The 13,946-nt window shown below is 38.3% G+C and overlaps 1 pseudogene; it reads right to left on the bottom strand.

The window, feature by feature from the left end:
* The window catches only part of LOC107553630 (butyrophilin subfamily 3 member A1-like), a 25,752-nt pseudogene extending 14,789 nt beyond the window's left edge, over positions 1–10,963 (bottom strand).
* Positions 10,964–13,946: the final 2,983 nt, after the last annotated feature.

The following is a 13,946-nucleotide window of genomic DNA, read 5'->3' as shown; positions in this document are numbered from 1 at the left end:
TGGGGGGGGGGGGGTGGGGGCTCTGTCACGAATCCGGTCCGTGGGCTTCAGGCTGATTGCCACTATAGGTTATTCTCCCATTACATTGACTCTCACACCACACAGTCTGTTCCACATCACCCTGGACTGCATTTCCCATCAACCATTGCACTGATTACACGCACACAGCTGAATGCACTGATCACACACACACACACACAGCTGAATCCAATCAGACATGCTACTTAAGCCATGGACTTCCTCTCTCTCACTGCCGAGTATTGTTCTGCATTTTTCACTCCCCAAGTGTTAGCTGCCTTACTGAGCCATTCTGTGTTTTCTGTTTTAGTCTCGTGTATTGTTTTGCGTGTATCCCTGTTTAGCGGATAGCTACCTTACCGAGCCTGTTTAAGTTTTCTTAGTCTAGTCTTAGTCTTGCCTTGTCTGTTTTCCTGGTCTCTGATTCACGCCACGTCTCTTGGATTAACCTTTTGCTTGCTGTTTCTGACTCTGTTTGCCCCTGCTTGGACCTTTGCCTTCTACCTGGATTTATCTCTTGCCTTGCCTTCGATATACCCGTTTGCTATTGTCTGACCCATGCCTGTTAAAACCACGTCTCTTAATAAAAGCTTGCACATGGATCCTCACGCCTCACGTCTCGTCGGTCCCGTTACACAGCCCTTCGGACAGGTTTTTCCAATGGAGGCTTTTCTCCACGATTTGGGACATTTCACTTAAAGGGGTCATATGATGAGATTTCAAGTTTTCCGTTCTCTTTAGAGTGTTACAAGCTCTTGGTGCATAAAGAAGATCTGTAAAGTTGCAAAGACTAAAGTCTCAAATCCAAAGAGATATTCTTTATAAAAGTTAAGAGTCAGCCACACCTACCTAAAATGGCTAATTCTAACACGTCTCCACATATCTACGTCACTATATGGAAATATTAGCATAATGCCGCCCAAATGTGCACGCAAAGAAAGAAGGCGTGGTTTCAGGAACAGCAGTCGTGTTGATGCAGCCATGTCAGGGAGACGCTGTGTTTCAGTGCGAAAGCAAAAGCACTTTATTTGGCCTTCCGGAAGTAGATGCAATTAGGAATCATTGGTTAAGATTTATTTACAACAGAACAGCACAACCCAGATGTCAACATATTCTGTTACACCAAATACACAAAATAATGATCTTTAAAATAGCATCATATGACCCCTTTAAGGAAGGAGATTAAACTATGGTAAGTGGTACAATATACAACTATTAAGACATTTAGTAATGTTTGCATCGAATTGCAGTATTATTTCACGTTCTAAAGGTTACAACTGAAATAATTTGCCATGTTTACTATGTTTATTTGCTTGGTCAGTGTCGTTATGGATTTTGGTTCTTTTGCTATTGTAAGCTGTAAGGACCTTTGAAATAACTGAAATCATTTGGCGAAGTGATATGGACATGAAATGCGGTCAAGACCTATACATTCGCCATGCATTTCCCTGAAAATAATTGTACACCACAGAATGTTCGTCAGCCAATCAGATTCAAGCATTCAACAGCGCCGTAGTATAACAGGATTTTGTATACCATTTGCTAACACAGTTCCGTTTTGTTACGCACATAGATAACAAACATGGATAGGACATCAGTTTATATCTTCAGATTTAGGACTTGTTTGAATGCATTTTATTATTCAAGGCCCATATCTGATTATTTGATATTCTGAACACTGCTCTAATCACTACTCTTCAGAAGTTTTAAAAGTTGCATTTTTGGCTTGTTTGCCTCAGCGGTCCATCAGTACTCGTCAATGTCAAATTCATGGAAATGGCCAATCAAATCAAAGAAGGCGGGGTTTTCACAGAATCCGAGCATGAATCAGCCAGTGCAATGCTCAGTTTAAACATTTAAACAGTGTGAGGTAATAAACATTAAGCAGGACTTTAAATGAGATATATATTATCATTATTTTCTATAAGAGTTACTAAAGAAGATTTTACAAAGTGTGTGTAAACTTTACTTGAAACAGAGTAAGTAAACTTTATTTAAGAGTTTCTAATTAAAGCTGATAAAATTACTAGTAATGTCCGTTTCCAAATACTCCAAATATTTTCAGTAAACGACAGTAAACATTTTTACTGATGGCTTTTTGGCCTCTTTCATTCTAAGAGTAAGAGGTAGTGATACATTGTTGACTCTGCTGTTAAACCACATCATAAGATACATCTGATTGCTAATCATCTACATGACCATTGGTGCTTTTTATTTTTGTGTCTTGTTTATGGCACCTACACTGCATTTATTGCATTAAACCAAACTCTTAAAATCATCTCAATAAATATTCAACATGATAATGAAATTATTAAAATTAATAATTATATCACAAAATAGGAATACTTTTTACTTACCTGTGTATTTCCTTAAATGTGTAGTCACTAAAAACAAAAAGTATAACGTTATAAAGGGTTCATCCAAATCCAATCACACTATAAAATATTAAGAAAAAATATATTTTTCTCTGTCTGCATTATCAGTGAAGATGAGTGAGCCAATACTTGGTTTGTCAAAACAAAATGTTGACAAAAGTATATGAATACCCACTGTCTGTTAATTAAATATTTTGTGTGTGTGTGTGTGTGTGTTCACTCAACTTAACTTTTTGAGTTATCTTTTTGCACTGATTTTGTATTTGCGTAGAATATTTTCAACTAGACAAATTTAAAGTTACTTGAACTTATACAGTTTAGTTGGAATAACTTTATTAAAATAAGGTAAACTTACTTTTAGGTTTTCAGTACAAAACTTCACTTAAAATTTTTTTTTTAGTTCACTCTACCTTTTGAGTTATCAATTACCACTCAGTTGAGCTGTATTTACTTATGTCAACTTGATAAATTTAGTTATTTGAACATAAAATTTAGTTGGAATAACTTCTAGAAAGTAAAATGAACTTACCTTTTCAATACCAAAGTTAATTTCACATAATTTGGCTTATTTTCTTATTTAACCATTATACACTCTTAAAAATAAAGGTGCTTCAAAAGGTTCTTCAAGCGATGCCATAGAAGAAGCATTTTTGGTTCCACAAAGAACCATTCAGTCAAAGGTTCTTTAAAGAACCATCTCTTTCTTACCTTTTTATAATCTGAAGAACCTTCTTTCGCCCCAAAGAACCTTTTGTGAAACAGAAAGGTTCTTCAGATGTTAAAGGTTCTTTATGGAACAATTTAGACAAAAAGGTTCTTCTATGGCATCGTGAAGCACCTTTATTTTTAAGAGTGTAGTCACTATTATAATAAATGGTGTCTGCTTTAATTGAGCACTTGACTCTTGACTCTTTTATTTTTTTCAACAATTGCAACAGTGTTTCATTGAAAATACTTGTGCAATGACAAAGTAGATCCGCTGAAGTCTGCTTTTTATGACATTCAAATGTTTACAGGGGTTTAAATTCTACATTTTACATTTTACAATGTTTAAATGACTGTCTCAAAGCAGATACAGTAGTAGTGAGCTTGAGGCACTACTGAACTGTAAATATGCTTTAAATAAATAAAAACTAAATTAATTCAGCTGTGATAGAAAGATCACTAATGCACTGACACTTTTACCATTTACTGCACTGTTATTCTTTTCATTATTCCCTATACAGCGGCTAAGTCTCGCTCATTCACAGAAAACGGCTTACTTCTTCATTGAAAAATAAGGAGGATAGAGGGCAATTTTGATTTAGTTCAAAATGATGTCACACCAGTTTGTTCTTTGATTTTACTTGGAGTATATCAGATGCCCTAGCGATATTGCCATATTTTGTGATATTAATCCTGTGTGAAAGGTTACTTGTGTGCACACTAAAGCGTCTCATGTACACTCGAAAGTGGGGTTGGGTATCGTTTGGATGTTTTTGCGATACCGGAGCCAAATTGATACTTTTAAAACGTTTCCGGTGCCTAAACCGATACTTATTAAAATAAATGAATAACAATTCCTCCAAAAATAATGGATTAGCCATTAGCACTATAAACACATGATGTCGGTTTCATTCATACTGGACGTCAGAGGGCGCCCTCGCACAGAAAATCCACATATCCAGTCACAGAAGTAGCAGAACTCATGACCCTCCAGGAAATCCCTTATATGTTTTTTTTTCAAGCCATCTCTGGTATTTTCATAATAATTAAGTATATTTATAATCCATTGCTAATCGATGTATTCTTTTTAAAGCAGCATATGGAACATATTTTCTGCCTCATTCTGTGACAAGAAGCCACATCACAAAAGGAAGCATTTGACTGGTGTTGTGGAGTAAAAAGGTTACAATGTTCTCTTTTGTTAGACAACAGGTTTAGAAATGTGAATACAAGGGAAGTTTATCTTTAGGCATTTTAATTTAAGCATGTTTAGCTTAGTTAACAGAAGGCTACCTGCTGCCATTAGAGCAAGTGTAATTACTGCATTCACGCGCTCCTCGAATGCTCTCATTTCCCGAGCTGTGCTTTTAAGTCGGAATGTGAAAACAACATGGACACGCTCGTTACTACAAAGATTTGTTGGATTTGTATTATTAGAGCTTTCCGACTTGAGTTTTTACGAGCATCTTCTCAGTCGGGAAATTATTTTTTCACATGCGGTGCCGGTGATGATGCTTCTTATGTCCGTTTCGGAGAACCAGAGGACAAATATTTCAATCGATCGCTCAGGCATGGCACCGAAATCTGCGTTCTGATTCGGTTCTAGTACATACCGGTTACATAGGTACTGGTGCCATATTGGTACCGGGTTTCGGTACCCAACCCTACTCGAAAGCATGATTTTATTTTTTTGCAAAGGTCCCTTTTAGGGCAGAGATGGGGAACATTGATCCTGGAGGGCCGGTGTCCCTGCAGACTTTAGCTCCAACCCTAATCAAACACACCTGAACAAGCTAATCAAGGTCTTCAGGATACAGGTAGTTTTTTTTTTTTCAGGGTTTGGAGCTAAATTGACCCTCCATGATCAACGTTCCCCACCCCTGCTTTAGGGGCTCCATTTTTATTTACATAAAATATAAAAAATAGGAAGAAAACAAGAACTTTACCTCTGGTTTTATTAACAAAAGTAGCTATTAATGTACCAGCAAACGCACTGAACACAACAGCGACTGAAATCATGATGACTGATGTCCTCCAATAATTCCTCCAAGTAATAAACATTTTTTTACCTGCATAAAAAAATAACATTATGTAAGTCAAAGATTTATTATGGGTTGATTAAAATACATAATGATCAGTTCTGAATTGTACATAGGCTAGTAGTGTAGTGTTAAGTCCACTTTAGTCGAGTACGAGTCAAATCAGAGTCCAAAAGGGACCAAGTCAGACTTAAGTCTGAGACCAAAAGGGTTGAGTCTGAGTCCTACTACACACTACTGTATGTCATTAAGTCAATATCTGAAGGTTGTTTTAACCTTAACTACAAGAAAAGCATGCAATGTCATTAACAAAAGCACATCTCTTGCTTTGTCATTTTGGTTGCACTTTATTTTGATAGTCCACTTTAGACATTCTACTAACTAAAAGTAACTTTGCAACACCAGGGTCACAAAACTATTGTCATTTAGAGAAATAGTGTCCCTTTAACTAAAGACCATTGCTATGCTCTGAAAATGTAAACCCATTGAGCACAGAACAGTCCAGCTTAAACAGCCCACTTTACTTAAAATCACCATATTACTAGTATAAATATTGTAAGTACAACGTTCTCAAGCTTACTGAAAACAAAAAAACTAATTACAAGCAATAGGACAAATAAAAACATTAATCAAAAATACAAATGGACCTTTTACAACAGACCATTATTGATCATAGTTAGAAAGTAGTTCTCAATGAGAATATTTTTATTTAGTAATGATCGAATTCCCAATTAAGAAACTATACCTTTGTCCTTAATGTGCTATTATTTACTGCTTAGTTAATCTTGCTTCCATATTAGTTAATAGTATTAGGTTCAGTGTTAATGTAGTACTACCTATTAGTTCCTGCATAGTTACTTGTTAACAACGGACCATTATTCTAAAATGTTACCATTATTTTTATAAATGGGAGTTTGCAGCAGTGGCAACAGCATATAAACAAACTCACACACTCATACATTTTCAGGACTCGCGACACCCTGCTGTGTGAAAGGAACCGGACCGGACAACTAGTTTTCTGTAACGTCATACAGTGTGAGTTCAGTAACGTGGATATAATCTGTGTGTCAGCTGAAGGTTTTAGATTCAGTCACTCTGTTCCTTGCTGCTTCATAGTCTCAATTTTAATATCAGGAGGTTTTTAATCCAGGGACAGAAAAACATGAATCATAATATTGCTTATATGTGATAATTAAACTTTAAACAGCTATGATTTTATTAATTAAATGCGAGTATAGAATGTTTCAAAATAAAAACGCAGTTAGCAATCATCAAATGGCCCACATTTATGCCAACTTGCCAAGTGATAGTTTTGATCTACTGCTGATGAATAATGAATATTTTGTGTAATTTATGGTGTTTAAATCCTACCTGTAAACTCATATTTTGGCCAGGAAAGTTTGATGCATTTTCTTTTCATATAGCCTCCATATAATGGCTGTTATAACGTAGTGTTCACATTCATTTGGGGTAGGAGGGTTTAGCCTAATACCGTAAACCTTCCTACCAGCTGTGAAGGGGCATCAAGTCCTCGTCTGTTCGGACAACATGACGGTGGTGGCCTTTATAAATTGCCAAGGTGGTCTCAGGTCACGCTCCCTCTACAGGATGTCGAGATGCCTCCTTCTATGGGCCAGGAAGACTGAACCAAGGAGCAAACATTCTGTCCCGGGGAAATAAATCTCCATGGAGATTCACTTCCCCGGGACAGCATGCAGGAGAATGGAGACTACACCCTCAAGTGGTTCAGAAGATTTGGTCGGTCCTGGTCGGGCAGAGGTGGACCTCTTCGCCTCAAAAGACAACTCTCATTGCCCAACCTATTTCTTAAAGGATGAGATGCTCTGGCCCATGATTGAGCCTTTATGCCTTCCCTCCGATTGCCCTGCTTCCTCACGTCATCAGGTGAGTCAGGAAAGTCAGATGCTTTGTCCTCCAGGTGGTCCCACTCTGGAGGAATCAGATGTGGTTCCCCGAGTTGATTAAGCTGTTGTCAGCAGCCCTTTGGCCGATCCCGCTGAGGAAGGACCTCCTCTCCCAAGCGAGAGACACGATCTGGCATCCCCGGCCTGAGATGTGGAGCCTTCATATTTGGCCCCTCGATGGGAGTCTTTACAGCTCACCGCGAGGGTACCTAAGACCATTTTGGAAGCTAAAGCTACGTCTACGAGATGCCTCAACGCCCTTAAGTGGTCTGTGTTTTCTGACTGGTGTGCAGTCCAGAATGAAGACCTATCCTCGTGTGACATTTAATCCATTTTAATCTTTCTGCAAGAGCTGCTGGATAAGGGGTGTTGACCTTTCTTACTCATAATATATGTGGCAGCCATCATGGTGAATCACACTCTCGTGGCTGGCCAGTCAGTCCTGAGGGGAGCTTGGAGATTGAAATGGTCCTCGGGGCTCTTTAAGGGCCCCCTTTGAGCCACTTCAGTCAGCCGACTTACAGCCTCTGTTGCTTAAAACAGCCCTCCTTTTGGCTTTAGTGTTGGTCAAGTGAGTGGGCAATTATTAGCCGTGCTAAGTTAGCACTTCCTGCCTTGAGTGAGCGCTCTAGCCATTTCAGGCAATCAGAGTAGTGTATGCTTTAGAAACCACTCTAAAGGGCTGCCAGTTACAAAGCAGAGACTATCCTACTGGATAGTAAATGCTAGCCCTGGCTTACACCTTAGTGGACTTACGGTGTCCTATTGGAGTGAGGGCCCACTCCACCAGAGGAATGGCCTCCTCCTGGGTTTGGTCCAGTGGAGTTTCAATTGGTGATATCTGTGCATCAGCCGGCTTGTTTTCGCCATCTACCTTCACTAAATTTTATAACCTGGACGTCTCTGTCCTTCAGGCATGGATCTTGTCCCCCTAATCTCCCTGATTCCCTTGTGAGTGGAGAAGGTCTTAGGGCACTTTCACACTAGCATGTTTGGTGCGCACCCGGGGTTCGATTGACGTCAGAGTTCGGTACGTTTGGCTAGTGTGAAAGCTGTCATGCTAACGTGGATGCGCACCGGGGTACCGAACCCGAGACTACCTGAGTTCAATTGCACTCGAACAGTGGCACGGTTCACGTAAATATGAAAGCAACACGGACTCAGGGGCACACTTGTTAAGGAAGTAAAGTAACCTCTGCATGCGTTTTAGCCGATTACAATGTATTTTCTTCAATAAAACACATATACGTGATGATAGTGTTGCTGATTTACCTTGGATTCGAGCGAGAGTGAGTCTGCAGTGTATTCGCGTGTAGCAACTGCAATCAGAGTGACAAATGAATGGTAATCTGCTCTCTCCTCAAAATAGCCGTCTACATGCACCGCACATACAGTATACCCATAAGTCGCTTACTCTGGTGCGCATAATAGCACCAAATTAATTAAAAACACAATACATTGACCCACGTTCTGTCTTACACATTCGTGATGACGTAAGATGATTGCAAATGCACCGGGGTTAGATAGAATTAAAGGCACAATATATAAGATTTTTTTATTAAAATATCCAAAAACCACTAGATCAGTGTTATATATTTTGCTGACTTGTGTACTTACATTATCCCAAATGTTTAGAAGAATGTTTAAATCCAGAGAAATAAGCAATTTTAACTAGTGATACGGCCCGGGTCCATAGTGTCATTGTGTCACCTGCCAATGACGTCATAACCCGTCGATTTCCGGTTTTGTAGAAAACATGGAAACACCAAAGATGCTTTAATATGTTGTGCGTTTTAATAGACCGGTGACGACCGCACAGAGTAGCATTATAACAGAACTTTCAAATGTATCTAGTATGATTTTTTTCCCCACATACGCACGACCAGAAGGAGCGGAAGCAGTCGACTGTGGCATAATAAAAGCTCCGCTGCTTTCGAGCCATGTGTCACGCTCGTTCAGTGGCCTCGTTTTGCTTTGACGGCTTTCAGCCTCACCCTGCTTCACTCTACTACGTTAATAAATCATTAGCTCATCCATGAACATCATTTCTGCCCGAGTCCCGTCGAATTGCATCGGCTGTGGGGATGAAGACGACAGCTCCCATGATTCCACACTCAGTCACGGCGTCATTTAACTACGCCTTTGTCTATTTGTTTATTTTGAATACGCGCTCTCTAGCGGCGACAATTACATATTGTGCCTTTAAGAAAGTGTGAAACCAGACCAACGCTGCGGGGGGTGCCAGGAACAATCGCACTCGGGTTCGAACCATAGCAAACAAGCCCAGTGTGAAAGCCACCTTAGTTATGCAGACCCACGACCTCAGGACCTAAGTCTCATTATTAGCCAATGCCTCTTAGGAGCCATCATTGCGGTACTCCGGGGCTGGGCTCACAGCGCAGCTTCGTTCTGCGTTTATTTATAGCATGACGCTATTGGATACATTCCCCATAGTGTTTCATGCAACGTGATAGACTGTTTTCGAAGGGAACACTCCAGTAACTAAAGTAACCTCAGTTCCCTGAGATAACAGGAATGAGCATTGTGTAGACTGCCATGCCATAATGCTTCAGTATAAAGTATTCAGAGTAAACAGGAGTTTCCACATGGAATTTGACGCATCACTCGTTCCCGTTATCTCAGGGAAACAAGGTTACGCTCAACGCTGAGAACAAAAAAACATTTTGCAAAACCTAGTGCTGCTATAATGGATTAAACCTTTTTACGGCATACCATGAAAACATGAAAAAAAATTACAGGAACAAAAGTGTCAGTACTTACTTGTGATTATCAGTGTCTCCAGCATGTGATGTCTCAGTTTGACTCTGCAGTGAATCTTGCTGTCTCTCTCATAAACAGTGATGGTGTGTTTCACACTGAATCTGTCTGTGTTTCTCTGTAGTTTCTGAACTCAAACTGACTCCTTCACTGTCCAGCCACTCAAGATCAGGTTCAGGATACCAGCCTTCAGATTCACACTGTAGATGAAGCCCTCCTGAATGATCAAACCCATCTACAGTGATCACTGGAGGACGTCCTACAGCTACAGACCAACATTAACAACATTCAGTGAGTGAACTAAACATCATAAAACAGCAACATAAACATCAAATGCATCATGCCTGAACATTACATGTTAACTTTTGTTAGTTTCCTCACCCTCAACTCTGACATTAACAGTGGTGTCATCATACCACGATTTAGACTGAATAAAACACTTATAACGTCCTTCATCAGAGACTCGGACTGATGAGAGTCTGAGTGATGCGTCTCCTCTCTGTAGTTCTTGATGGATCAGTTTTGTTCTCCCTCTGTAGGACTGAATCTGATCTGTGTTTCTGTCTTCATGATCCTCATAGAGATGCACAAGTGAGTCTTTCAGACCAGGTCTAAACCACTCCACTCTCATGTCCACAACACTGATGTTGGGTTTGACTGAACAGGGCAGAATCACATCTTCACCAGCTACAGCAAATACAGAATCTGCAGGACCCACTACCTTATACTGATCTGTAAAAGAGAAAGAAAGCAGAACTAAACCACACATCATAAAGGTTTCATGTTGGTCCAGACAAACTGTACTTTTGCACAGTACTGTAATAATAATAATAATAAAAAAGAAAATAGAATAGTGTGTCAGCATGCACACTTTTTACTTTAAAATACTACTTAAACTTACCCACCTGGTCGAATGGAAGAAACACAATTATTCTTTCTAATGAAAGAAAACCAGTTAAACTGGGTCAAGACAAGTACAGACAAGTAGAGAATGTATATCTAATTAATAAAATGCATATAAATATGAAATTATATATTTTTTAAAACAATATGCTGATTTAAAAAAAAAAATCTCATCACTTTCAAATTTACAAAAGTAAGTTTTACTTGCAATGTTCCTCATGTCAGACTTCAGGTAAACATGTTTCTTGAATCTTCCGTGGCTTCAATTCAACATTGGCTGTGTTCTCAAGATAGTCTTAATAAATTGCGTCCACATGAGAGTTTGTATGATTGTAAGGAGATCATTCCTGGATTTGTTTCACTTTCTTGTGTAACCAAACACCTGAGACGACACAGTCCCTCCCATCATTCCAGCTGATAAACATCTTTCACAAAGACTAACACTTTAATCTGATTTGAAATATGGCAGACACGTTACACGGAAGTAAAAGAAAATGTGAACACAAATGTAGGTGATGACAGAATATACACATCCACAAATATAGAGAGAACTTTGACTACTAATGACAACACACCAGGAAATACATTTCAAAAGTAGCTATATATCTCTCACATACTGTTAGAAAACACTCTCTGTCTTTCTGTTGAGTCCAGACAGGCCTTACTCCTCCTTTCTCCCTCTCTCTCATTCTTATATATACAACACATTCTCTCTGAATTCCTCCTTCTATATCCATCTCTCTCTTGATATTATGTTTTAAATATGTCTTACTTATATGCGAAGTATGCATGCTTAAATGTATACATTAGCTTCTCTTGATTTAAAGGCCCCAATAAAGACATGAATGTTATGACTACAAGGGTAAAGGAGTTCGTGATGAAACCATGAAGACAGATCAGCATTCTTCGCAAAAGTCTATTCCTAATATGTCCATGTTTTTCTGTACATGTGGCTATTTTATATAAACACATGTTCTTGGCCAAAGATCCTACGTGTATGTTATTCATATCCTCATTGGTTAAGAGGATGAAACTCCCCACGACATATGCCTATTTAATATCTGTATTTCTATGAATAAATTGAAGTATTGAGGATACATTTGACTGTGTGTTTTCTTACTTCCCGGCCGTCTGTCTACACTTTAAAGTAACTGAGAATTCTTCAAGGTGGCAAAGAGAATTTACAGAGGGACTAAATTGTTATTCTTTATTAACACATACAAAATGTATTATTGAAATAAAAAAACATAAAAAAATCATTGTATAATATAAAGCTAATATAACTACATTTCATGAAAATTTAACAAAGAAAATTGATTTTAAAAAGTAAAATAAGTTTAGATCTTCTTTAGAAAAACAATTGAGACAACATATCACAAAGTTGTAAACTAAGGGTCTCCAAACTCAGTCCTGGAGGGCCACTGTCCTGCAGAGTTTAGCTCCAACCCTAATTAAAGATACCAGAACCAGCTAATTAAGGGCTGTGTTCGGGATGGTACATTAATTTGGTGTTTTGTAAAATATTTCACTGTTATTATCATTTTAAATATGAAATACTATCTAAAGCACAGGCTCTATAAACAAATCTTGGTTATTGCAATTAGGCATTTGTTTTATGGTAAACCCATGCATTCACATACTTTTTGCAGCTGTAAATGACACTTGATTGAATGTACTTCAGTGTGGTTTTATTGTATTCATGTGTTTTCTCAACAGCTGTAACAAAAATGTGATACTGAATTTTTTGTTTGGAAGAGACCATTCAGAAAATTATTCTAATTTGAGAAGCTTTTGTACTCTTTTAGTCTGAAACCAATATATTCAGAATGTAACTGTTATTTATAAACACACATGTAATCAATTTATATTGTATATTTACATCTAAAGTTTGAGAAAACAGACTTCTGTTTTTATTGCAAGAGCTAACAGTATTCCAGCAATCACACTGAGCACAATTAACAGCTACTGAAATCAGGACGACTGATGTCCTCCAAGAACTAAACCAAGTCTCTACAAAAAGTAGAGACTAAGCACATATTAAATTATTTTTATATAAAGGTGCTGAATGAAAGATGTTACAGTACTGCATTTACATCAGGCATTACACTCAGAGATTTGTGAACTCTGTCAGAAAGGAGGATGATCACTGATTAGCTTCAGAAGACTTGGACTACAGAACTTGAGTTGTATGGACTGTTACTACACTTATTTAATCCTGGTAATGGTGGTGGACACTCAGAGGCAAAGGAGAGTAGGATCTAAATGCAGTATTTATTACACAAACAATAATCCGAGGACAAGGAGCAAAAACCAAGAAACACGAGTGCAGAACTGAGGACAGCAACAACACATCCAACAATGGACAAGATCCGACAAAGAACACGAGAAACAGGAACACTGGAGTTTAAATACACAATCCCTGCGTCTCAATGTTCATACTATCCATCCTAGTATGTGAGATTAGAATAAGTGTGTCCCAAAGCATAGTATGTTGAAAAGAGTTTGCGAGAAGTTCCCGGATGGTCCACTATTTCAGGTAGATTTTTGAAGTGTGGATCCATGCACACTCTAATGGTTAATATTACCCACAATCCATTGCAGATAAAAACATTAAAGAACTACAAACATGGCGGATGTGCGGGACCAACGGTTAAGTAGAGAGGTTTAGATAAAGAAGTTTGAGTTCTAATAATCAACATTTAACCTGCTAAAAATATTTATTTAATGTTATCTGGGTTATATTTAATCTGCAACAACAATGTGAACTTTTGTAAACATGCATTTGGATGTCAACTTTTAAATGCATCATTATGCAAAATATATGAGCAGATTTCTCCACATAAAGACCCCATGGCTGGCAGATCAACGTGCTACTTATTTTCTCTTCAGCACAGTAGGAAGTTAAATGAAATGAAATGTGGAGGATGGTAACTGTGACAAGAGCCAGTTTACAGTGACAGGGTGTGTGTAAATATGCAACAGAGCGGTCTGTTAAAGACACAATTGTATGACATGATAGTTTGTCTCAAAGCTTGCTTACTCTTCTACTACCAGAGGCGGACAAAGTACTCAACCATTACCTGAGTGAAAGTACAGATACCGCTGGTCAAACATTACTCCATTACAAGTAAAAGTTGTAAAGACAGATTTTTACTTGAGTAAAAGTACAGAAGTACTTGCTTTTAAAAGTACTTGAGTACCAA

Source organism: Sinocyclocheilus grahami, unplaced genomic scaffold, assembly GCF_001515645.1.
Source record: "Sinocyclocheilus grahami isolate Dianchi unplaced genomic scaffold, SAMN03320097.WGS_v1.1 scaffold476.1, whole genome shotgun sequence".
In the NCBI taxonomy this organism is placed as follows: domain Eukaryota; kingdom Metazoa; phylum Chordata; class Actinopteri; order Cypriniformes; family Cyprinidae; genus Sinocyclocheilus; species Sinocyclocheilus grahami.
Note: the sequence above shows the minus strand (reverse complement) of the source record. Positions and strands in the feature narration are given on the sequence as shown.